The sequence below is a fragment of the Miniopterus natalensis genome, chromosome 18 (genome assembly GCF_054644295.1).
Source record: "Miniopterus natalensis isolate mMinNat1 chromosome 18, mMinNat1.hap1, whole genome shotgun sequence".
Lineage (NCBI taxonomy): Eukaryota > Metazoa > Chordata > Mammalia > Chiroptera > Miniopteridae > Miniopterus > Miniopterus natalensis.
Window position 1 is genome coordinate 34,899,410 of NC_142098.1, and position 10,259 is coordinate 34,909,668.

Sequence of the window (10,259 nt, forward strand, 5' to 3'; positions counted from 1 at the left end):
CTTCCTTTTCTCTGCCTGACTCCTTTAGCCTCTGTTGCTGTGTCTCTTTTTCCTGTTTCATTCTCTCTAATCTCGAGGTAGATCTTGCCTTTGGATATTTAAGTACAGTGCTGACTCTCCCAGTAAATCCTGCTGGAGCAGCTTCTTCCCCCTCCCTGTGTGGGGCCCCAGGAAGGAACCGGATGGGGTAGCCTCTGTTCAGAGCACTCCCTCTTTTCTCAGCTAGAGGGTACCCCAGATTTCCCCAAAGAAGTCAAAAGCTACTTTGGGACTAGTGGGACATGGAGGGGAAGGACTGCCTGAAGGGGTAAACCCAGGCCTGGGCCCCAGATTTGGCTGTGACAAAGCAGAAAGTGGTGGTCCTGGTGGAGGCTGGAGTGAGCTGTGTGTGAGGGTAAAGCACCCAGCATGGAGCCCCCAGTGCCCCTGCCTACTTCCTGGCCATGTCAGGAGTCCAAAATACACCCCCCCCCAAAAAAAAAAAAAGAACGTAAAACAGCCTGCTGAGCACAAGCTCAGGGGATAGGGGTGGTGAGGAGTGGGAGACTCCTTGGCACTGAAACAAAACAAAAGACTGTACCTGCGTCACTCTCCACCCACCTGTTACTGTTCAGGTCTCAAATGCAAATGCTTATGGGACCAGGTGAGTGAGGTTAGAGGGCAGCAGGTGCAGGATAAGAAAATCGCAGCACAAAGGTGAGGATACACGACCCGCTAAAGGGCTGGAGCAAAACAGAGAGGGAAGTCTCCCTATTTTAAATAATACTATTTTCATAACCACCTGTGGGCCATACCTGGAGCATGATCCACCAGTTTTAATCTTCCAGGTACAGCTCAAGTTGTGTAAATGGGGGAAGGGGACTCCTTGACCGGATCCCCTGTGCGCCTCCGGAGCTTCAGGAGGAGTCGCGTTCCCACTGGTGCCACGCGGAGGATTACACTAACAGTGCTTAGCCTACAGGCGAGTTGGTGGCCATTAAATGAATTGTTCTCTATGTCAACTGCTTAGAACTGCCCTTGGCACATAGCAGTGCTCTGTGATAGGTAGCATAACCCTGGGCTCCCTGGAGTTGCCGAGCCCTGGGGTTGGGCAGATGGTGAGGGCAGATGGCTAGGTCTTGTTCTTTTCCTGATCTCCCTCCCTGGGTAGGGGAGGAGCCAGACTTTATTCCCTCAATGAGAAAGCAAGAAACATCTAGCACAGGGGCCTTGGTGGGAGGGGTGTCAGACCACGAGGGGCTCAAAGCTCCACAAAGGGGGCAATAGCTGCATAACTCTGTACTAATAACCATTGAATTGTACACTTTAAATGAGTGAGCTGTATGGTATGTAAATTATAGCTCAATAAAGCTATTAAAAAGAAGAAAAAAAACCTCTAGAAAGCGGGGTCAAGAAGTGACCCTCCAGCTAATACAGGGAACCTGGCCCAAACATTGACTCCTCAGTCATTCATTCAACAAATATTCTCTATATATGCTTTGTAATAAGTGAGTGTTGGGAACACAAACTTTAAATCAGCCTTGAGGGTGAGAGCTAGGGAGAGTTCTAGGCGGAGGAGCTGTCTGAGCTGAGACCTGAACCTTGTGGGAAAATGAGCCAGATGAAGTCATGGAGGAGGGTGTTCCAGGTGGAGGGAACAGCATCTGCAAAGGCCTAGAGGTAAGGAAGGCAAATACCTTTTTAAATTTATTCTCTTGGTATGTCAGTCCCCATGTTGGACAATGCTGATGACCTTTTTTGGTGCATAATATATCCCTGGTCCCTGCCTTCATGAAGCTTCAGTGAGCGACACAGACACATCGCCAGACATGATCATCGGTGCTGAGGTAGGGGAGGCACAGACAGAAGGGTCAGGGCAGGATGGGGAAGGTCGGAGGAGGCACCGGCCCAGTCTGAGAGAACACCAGGGAAGGCTTCCTGGAGGAAGAGATAGCGTTCCAAACAGTCTCTGGGGTTCTAGATCCCTTTGAAAATCTGCTGAAATCTCTGGACATTCACAGAAGGAAAACACACAAACAACATTGTAGGCAACTCCCAAATATTTCCATACCCCAAGCACCTGTACCTGGGAAGCCAGTGGGCATCCCATGACCCCTGTGCTGTTTAAATGTCCCAGGAATGGGGACAGGGTGGGCAACGGTGCTGGAAAACTTTGAGGTCCAATGAATTTAAGCATCCTGGGAGTGGGGCGGGGAGGGGTTTTGAGAACCCCAAACATTCCTCTCACCCCCTACCCGACCTGGTGGGTGTGCCAAGGATCTAGCTTTTATACCCCGCACTAATCTCCAGCCCCGGTGCTGTAGGGCCCTTGGCACGCGCGGGGACCAACGCGTTCTCCTCTGGAATGTCCAGAGGGAAACAGTCCAGAAGTCGCCGCGCTTGCGGGACAAGCGCCGCAGCGCCCCCTGACGGTCACCGCGCGCAGGCGCATCCCAAGCGGGCCCCTAGTGGCCGAAGTTCAGTCATCAGCGAGCACTGCCCGCCACTTACTTCCAGCCTCTGGTCATCACCTTAGTCGTCGTCGTCGTCGTCATCGCTAATACTTAAGTAGTGCTTCCTAAGTGCCAGGCAGGTATAGATTAGATATAGATATAGATTAGATATAGATATATAGATATAGATGATGTGGATATGGATATAGATATGGATATAGATATATCTCACCTCATTTTATCCCCACATCAGTCCTATGAAATGGGCATTATTATCATTTCCATTTTCCTCATTTGAAGCACAGAGAGGTAAGGAAACTTACCCAAGATCACACAGCTACTAAGTGGCAGAGTGTGCATTGAACCTAGGCATTCTGGCTCTGGAGTCCTTTTCTGAACCATTCAAAAATAATCATGAAGTAAAATAATATAATAGTTGGGGTTTGCTTCAAAATTATCCCACAGAACGGCTGAGTCATAGTAGAAGGAACTTGGGTCCCTAGATCATCACAATGCCACCCTGGATCATTTCACCTCTGGAGTATTATGTGAGAGTAAACTTTCATTTAAGTCGTCATATTTTGAAGTCTCTTTGTTATAGCGGCTTAATTTATATCCTAAAACGAGAGAGTCAGAATCACCTGGAGGGCTGTTAAAAGACAGATTGCCGGGCCCTGGCTGGTTTGGTTCAGTGGTTAGAGCACCAGCCCGTGGACCAAAGTGTCTTGGGTTCGATTCCCGGTCAAGGGTACATACCTGGGTTGCACGTTCCATTCTGTGGCTCCATCGCACTCAGAGAAAAAGCCAGAGTCCCCACTGTGGCCCACAAGCGTGCGCCATCTGCTTCTTGTCCCCCTCTCGCCTCATGTCCCCCGTCTGCGCACCTCGCTTGCTCCTCTCCAGCCGCATGAGTCTCCTCCTACCAGACATGTTCGCACCTCAGGACTTCGCACTGGCTGTCCCCTCGCGGCCTCGCCACCAGGGAGGAACGGACGAGTAAACTGGACATAGTCACGCAGTGGAATCAGCACCGCCAGCAGAGGAACCTACGACGACACGACAGCAGGAGTGAGTCCTACACTGTGTTGAGTGGAAAGGCCAAACACTAAAGAGAATATATTTTCTGGTTCCATTTATATAAAATCCAAAACAGGAAAAAGCAATCTATGCAGCCAGAAGCCAGAATGGTGACTTGGAGGGGAAGGGGGGAGAGATTGAAAGGAGCCACAAGGGGGCTTCCAGAGGGCCTAGAAATGTTTCTTGGTCTGGGAGTTGCTGGCACAGGTGTGTTCAGTTGGTGAAAATCCACCCAGCTGTACACTTGTGGTTTGTACTGTTTTGCATGTGCATCTACCTCGAGAATCAGTTTAGAAAAAACAAACACTGCCCAGCCGGTGTGTCTTGGTGGTTGACCGCGGACCTATGAACCAGAAGGTCACAGTTCTGTCACCGGTCAGGGCACATGCCCGGGGTTGGGGCTTGATCCCCAGCAAGGGGCTCGCAGGAGGCAGCCAATCAATGACTCCCTCTCATTTCTCTCTCTCTCTCTGAAATAAATCAAAACATTAAAAAAAAAAAAAAAAAGGTTGATTCCTGAGAATCAGCAACATGAAGAGTTTTTAAACTCAGAGAGAGAGAGAGAGAGAGAGAGAGAAACAAAACCCAACTCAGTTCCGTCCCCAGCTTCCAAGCGCGTCACCCCCGCGTGTACCAGACGGCAGCCCAGGGTCCGGGAGAGAACCCAGGCGCCGGCGGGGCGGGGCGGGGGGACTTCCCCTTGGAGCCAGGGCAGGGGGAAGCAACGTCAGTTTGATGCCCTTGCCCTGCATCCTGATGGGGGGCTTTGTAGGGCGCCCCCAAGTGTCTGGGGCCCAGCGCCTGCGGGTGGGACTCGGTGCTGAGCCTCCGGCGAAGGAGCCGTTGGCCGTGCAACCTGCTGGCCTGGCCTGTGTCTCTGGCTCCCTCCCTCTGTCTCCCTCCCTCCCAACTTCTCTCCACAAGAAGAAAAACCTTACAAGTATTTACATAAAGTTTTATTACATCAAACTGTAACCGAAGGATCCACGTTCAAACTTAGAATCTTTCAATAGACTTCGAATAAATAGCAGTGCATTTTTTTTCCTTTCTCCTACTGTAATGTTTATTTTTAAATTCCTTTTTGCTGGCACAATTTCGTATGTATGAGGCTCAAGAAAAGAAAATGTTCACTGTTTGCATTTCTTTCCTGGCCATTAATATTGTTCGTTTCATTTCCTGATTGTTACTGGAAATAATTTTGTCATATAGGGAATGGAGGGGCTTGGCAGGCCTCGGTGATACCCTGAGGGATGCGGGAGGGGTGGGAGATTTAGGAAGCTCCTCTGGTGGCTGAAGGGGGGTGGGTCCCAGGTGACACGAGGGAAGGCTGGCAGGGACAGAGGTGGGACAGGCTCTGGGGACTCGGCGCTGGGGGAGGGGCACTGAAGGGAGAAACCACAGAACTTAGTGTGGGGTTGGCTGGGTTGGAGAGGGAGGGAAGGGGACATGCAGTGCTGGCTGCTCTGTGTGGGCCTGGTGCCTGGACAAGGGGATGACTCAGCCTGGGGGGCTGTAAATAAAGAAGAAAGAGCAGGTCAGACCAACCTCTGCGGCTGAGAGCTTCCTGGGCGCCCTTCCTAACTCACTGGGTCCTCACAGCACCTACCTCACAGATGAGGAAACTGAGGCTCAGAGAGAGGAGGCCCCAAGATGGAGAGCGGGACTGGAGCTCTGGTCTTCTATCTAACCCTGTGCTTCTCGGTCTTAAATAACTTCAGGGCTTACTCCACCTCTGATTATTGATTTTCTCCCATTAGAAAAACAAATACAGCCCGGCCGGCCGGGCGTGGCTCAGTGGTTGAGCATCGACCTAGGATCCAGGAGATGGAGGTTTGATTCCTGGTCAGGGCACAGGCCAGGGTAGTGGGCTCGATCCCCAGTGAGGGGCGGGCAGGGGGCAGCGGATCAATGACTCTCTCATCATGGATGTTTCTATCTCTCTCTCTCCTTCTCCCTTCCTCTCTCTGAAATCAATAAAAACATATTTTAAAAAACCACACAACTCATAGGGCTGTGCACACACCCACAGCTTCCACTGTTTGTAAATGAGAATAATAGTAAACCAAAAGCGGTGCAATGAATATACCTGGTGTGGACCCCAGTTCAAACAAGACAATTGTAAAAGGATGTCTGTGGGACACGGGGAAATTTGAATACGGCCTGGGTATTAGATGATATTAAGGAGTTTGTTTATTAGATGATATTAAGGAGTTTGTTAATTCTGTTCGGTGTGATAAGGCATTGGTGTGGTATGTAAGGAGGCAACCTCCCATTTCAGATGCTCATTTCCTACGTAAGAACGAACACGATGTCCATCACTTGTATTTTTTTCAGGTTCAAAAAAAATGGGGAGGGGAAAGACAATGAAGTGGCAAAGCGTCAATGGTTCTTGAGGGTGGGTGATGGGCCCATGCGGGTTTATTGTCTCTCTGCTTTTTGTATCTGTTTGGAAATGTTCATGATCTAAGTGGGAAGTTTTGAAAATAAAATAGAGCCCTGGCAGGGTAGCTCAGACGGTTAGAGCTTTGTCCCAATACGCCAAGGTTTGGGGTTCCACCCCGCATCAGGACACGTACCAGAAGCAACCAATGACTGCAGAAATGAGTGCAACAACGATGCGATGTTTCTCTCTCAAATCAGTAAATAAAAAGAAAAAAGAAGAGTTGGTTGTTTGTTAAGCACAATTTGGAAAATACAGAAAACTAGCAAGACTACCCCTGCTCCCCCATGGCCCCCAGTCCCACATCACTGTTGTAGTTAACATTTTGATGTATTTCCATTCAGCCTTTTCTATTTTACTCAGGCTTTTTAAAGTGTGTGTGTGTTTTATATAACCATGTGAGCAAATTGTTTATACAGTCCTGCTTTTTCCCTTCTTACAACGTAAGCTGTTCCCCTGTCCCTCGTCTCTCTGTGTAAACACAATCTCTAGTGTTTGCACGATGTTTACTCAACGGGGCAGTGTTGCCAGACGTTGAAGCTGTTTCCAATTTCCTCCCATTATAAATAATGCCTCGATGCACATCCTCGTGAGTCCCAGAGGCGGGATTCCTGGGCCAAAGGGTGCGGACCCTTTGGCAACTCACAGTCAAAATTGCCTTAGAGTTGCTGCCTGACCCAGAGCTGAAATGACCTCATACAGTTAAAGTGAGATTTCACTGCCATTTGTTATTTCCTAAAGGTTTGATTCATGACTCACACTCATGAGAGGAAGTCTTTTCTTCCCCCCTCTTGCAGGAAACAGAAATCCATTCACACTAGCTCATGTTAAAAGGGGGTTGAACCAGCAAGAAAAGCTAACATTCACCTTCGACAGCTATCTCATGGCGACTGTTGAAACGCTTAAGCATTTCTGTGATGGTTGGTAAATCACGCTGCCTCAAGGGCCGCAAATGTCCCTCACCTGACTGCTCCAGCTGCTCTGGTCCCTCCCCCAGGGCTTCCCAGGGCTTCCCACCATAATGTCAGGCAGAGCAATGAACCATTCCGTGCCCAAAGTACTGGTCATTAAATTTATTTTATTTTATGTTATTAGAGAATCCACTACAGCAAGCACTACCCAGGTGAGGTCACACCTTAGAACAGGCGGGGCCCACTCCTCTTTCCCTGCCAGCCCAATCCAGTTAACCTTGTGAAAATAGATCCCCCCTCATGTGCCATAGCACACAGGCAAAGCCAGCTGCTGCAAAAAGCTTTATTGTTTCCATTTGGCCCAGTGCATGGGAAGGGGCTCCAGGGTGGTTACAAGAATGGCTGGGGATTTGGGGGAGAGGCTCAGGCAGAAGCCAGGCACCAGGGGGATGCAGAGGGGCCCCTCAGAGGCCTCTGGGCTCCAAAGGTTCCTAGTCCGCTTGAGGGGGAGCCTTTCCGAGAGATACTCCCCCCGCCCAGCCTGGGGCGCACTAGCTGCGGAGGTGACCAGGTGTCGCCCATCTTCCTGAGGAGGTTCACCCGCTCGCCCAGGAAGCAGCTCTGCAGGAATCACAGAGCTGAGGGGCTGTGCAGGCAGAGCCCGGGGCCTGCAGGTCCCAAAGGGCCTGGGTCAGGCTCCTCTCCAAGGCCGCGGCGGCTTCCGTGGCGTCCTGAGTGTCACCCCACTCATCCCGGGGAGGCTTCTGCACGTCCTGGAGGAGGGCACAGCCGCAGCGCTGGTTTCGCATCTTTAAGAGACGCTCAGCGCCAACCCTGGAAGAAGAGGCCCCTGCCCTTCAGAGCCACATCCTCGAGGTGGAAACAGAAGCCCAGAGACAGGTAGGTGTCGGAGACTCAGCAGGTCATGACGGAGAGGAGCTGGAGCATGTGTGTGGACTGAGAGAGAAAGCAGCCTGAACTGTCAACTGCTAATTCCAGGTGGAGGGTATGTGGAGTTGATTGTGCTCTTCTCTCGACTTTTCCATAGATTTAAATTTTTCCACAACAGATATTTGAGGGGGGAAAACTTGTGCTGAAACCTGATTCCAAGTTCGCAGGGCAGGGAAAGCTCTAGAACTCTACCCTCTGGCACCCCTTTCTCCCCATCCCTTCCTGAGGGGCTGGGGGCCTGCCCCGCGTTCTCTCAGTGAGTTCTTTGGGTAGGTGGCTGGTTCCCATCGCTGCGGCCGTGAACTCAGGCGACGGGGTAGTTGGCCACGTTTGTCCTCAGCTTTGGCCCTCGTAGCAATTCTGGGGAAGTCCCATTCAACATGCTCTCCCAGAAGTCGGGAGGGCAGAGGCTGCGCTTGGCTCCCAGCAGCTGACGGCTGTGATTCTCACCCAGGGGCAGTGCCTGGGAGGCCTCTGGAAATGTGTGGCGTTGTTTTGTTATTGTCACACTGACTTTGGAAAGGGTTGCTTTGGGCAGCTGTTCCGTAACTTTTTGACTTCATCTCCCACTGCCTTCCCCAGCCCTCATGACACTCCCGCCCTCCCGCTTGCCCTGTATTCAGGGCCTTTGCTCCGGCTGTTCCCCCAGCCAGGAACACTGTTCCCTCAGAATCGGGCAGGACTCCTTCAGTCGGGCCTCTGGTCGAATGCGTCCTTCCTAGAGAGGTGCTGACTGCCCTCTCTAAAATCGCGCCCGTCACTATCCCTTCCTCTGTTTTTCCTTCAAAATACTTATCGCAACCAGCCATTGTATCATGACACATCTTGTTCCTTTATTTTTTATCTCCCCCTTACAATAGCAAGTCCAGCAGAGCAGGACATTGTCCTTGTGCCCCACTGCTCGACCCCTAGGTCCTAGAGTAGTACCTGGCCCTGGTAAGTGCTTGGTGATTATCAATAAGTATCTGGAATGCCCGAATGAGTGACTCATTTTCCCGTCAGCCGAAGCCCCGGGCCGACGCCGAGCTCCCGAGGGCAGGGCCGGTGCCTCACCCAGCGCCCTCCGCACCCAGCATCTGATCGGAGCGAGTTTTCCGAAAGCGAATGTGCACAGAATAGAGAAAACCTAGTGGAGGAAAGCAGATCAGTGGTTGCCTGGGGCCGGGGTGGGAACGGGCAGTGACTGCAAGTGAGCACAAGAGGTCTTTTCAGGGTGATGGAACTGCTCTAAAATCAGACTGCGGTGATGGCTGTCCTCTAAAATCACCCCAAATCAGTAAAGCGCTTAAAACGGGTGAATTTTGTAAAGTGGACATTATACCTCACTTAAACTATTAGATAAAACAAAGCAAAATATGGGTTTCGGGAGTGAATGAATGCTCCCTAGGGGTAGGTGCCGAGGTCGGCTGAGCCTTACACTGTGCCCCACCCTGGATGATACTAGAGATACTGTGGTGACTAAGGCAGCCCTTGTCCCTGCCCTCACAGGCCCACAGTGACAGCCTAGGGGTGGGGCCTGGATGGGGGGTGCACAGGAAGAGGGGTTAGGGCCAGAAGAGGAGAAACTGAGGCAGAAGGGTCAGGGCTGCCCTAGGGGAAGTGTAGTTGGACTGCAGGAGCCGGATGCAGGCTTTGGATCGAGACGGGAGGAGTCAGGGAGGACTTCCGAGAGGCGTGAACACATGAGCCAGAGCCTGAAGGATAATGTTGCTCATAACTGAGACTCCAACGTTTAAAAAACACTTTTCCTGCCATAGCATCGGTCTGGCGGGACTCGACGCGAGGCACGAATGGGGCCCCTGAGTTCCCGGGGACAGGGCCACAAGGGGGCGCTGTTTACCGCGCTCGCGCACAGGGGCCGCGTGGCCTGGGGGGAGCGGGAGGGCTGCGGGTTGTTGGTGCCAAGAACGTTTGGGAAGAGACCCCGGCAACGTGGGCGGTGGGCGGCGGCCGGCGGGCAGCTGAACTGGAAAGGGGGCCCTGAACCAGCCTGCGCTGGACGGCCGCCCTAAAGTGACCTCCAAGAGGATGTGTCGGGCGCTGCACGTGGCGGCGAGGGGACGAGGCCATCCGGTAGGGCGGGGGCGTTAACTCGGTTATCCTGGGTCTGTTTTGAAAGCCCAGGCCTGGGGGAAGCGGAGGGTGGGAGGTGAACCCCAGATCGCTGGTGTCTGGACGGAGAAGAGCCAGGAGCTGTGCAGACCGGACCTTCTGCACCCAGGGGACTGTTGGGAGGAGTGGCTCTGAGAAAGGCTGCTCTGGGCACAGGGAAGGTGGTTTTGTGTAAAGTTCAGCCTTTGGCAGAGAACAGGGTTTTGACTGTCCCTGATTTTCTGTGCACTGCGTGGCCTGTTTTCCCATCCACCGGAGTTAGAATCATCTCTGTGGGTCTTAGGCCCTCTCTGCCCCTCTCACTCACCAGCGGTTTGCAGAGATGACCTGCTGAGA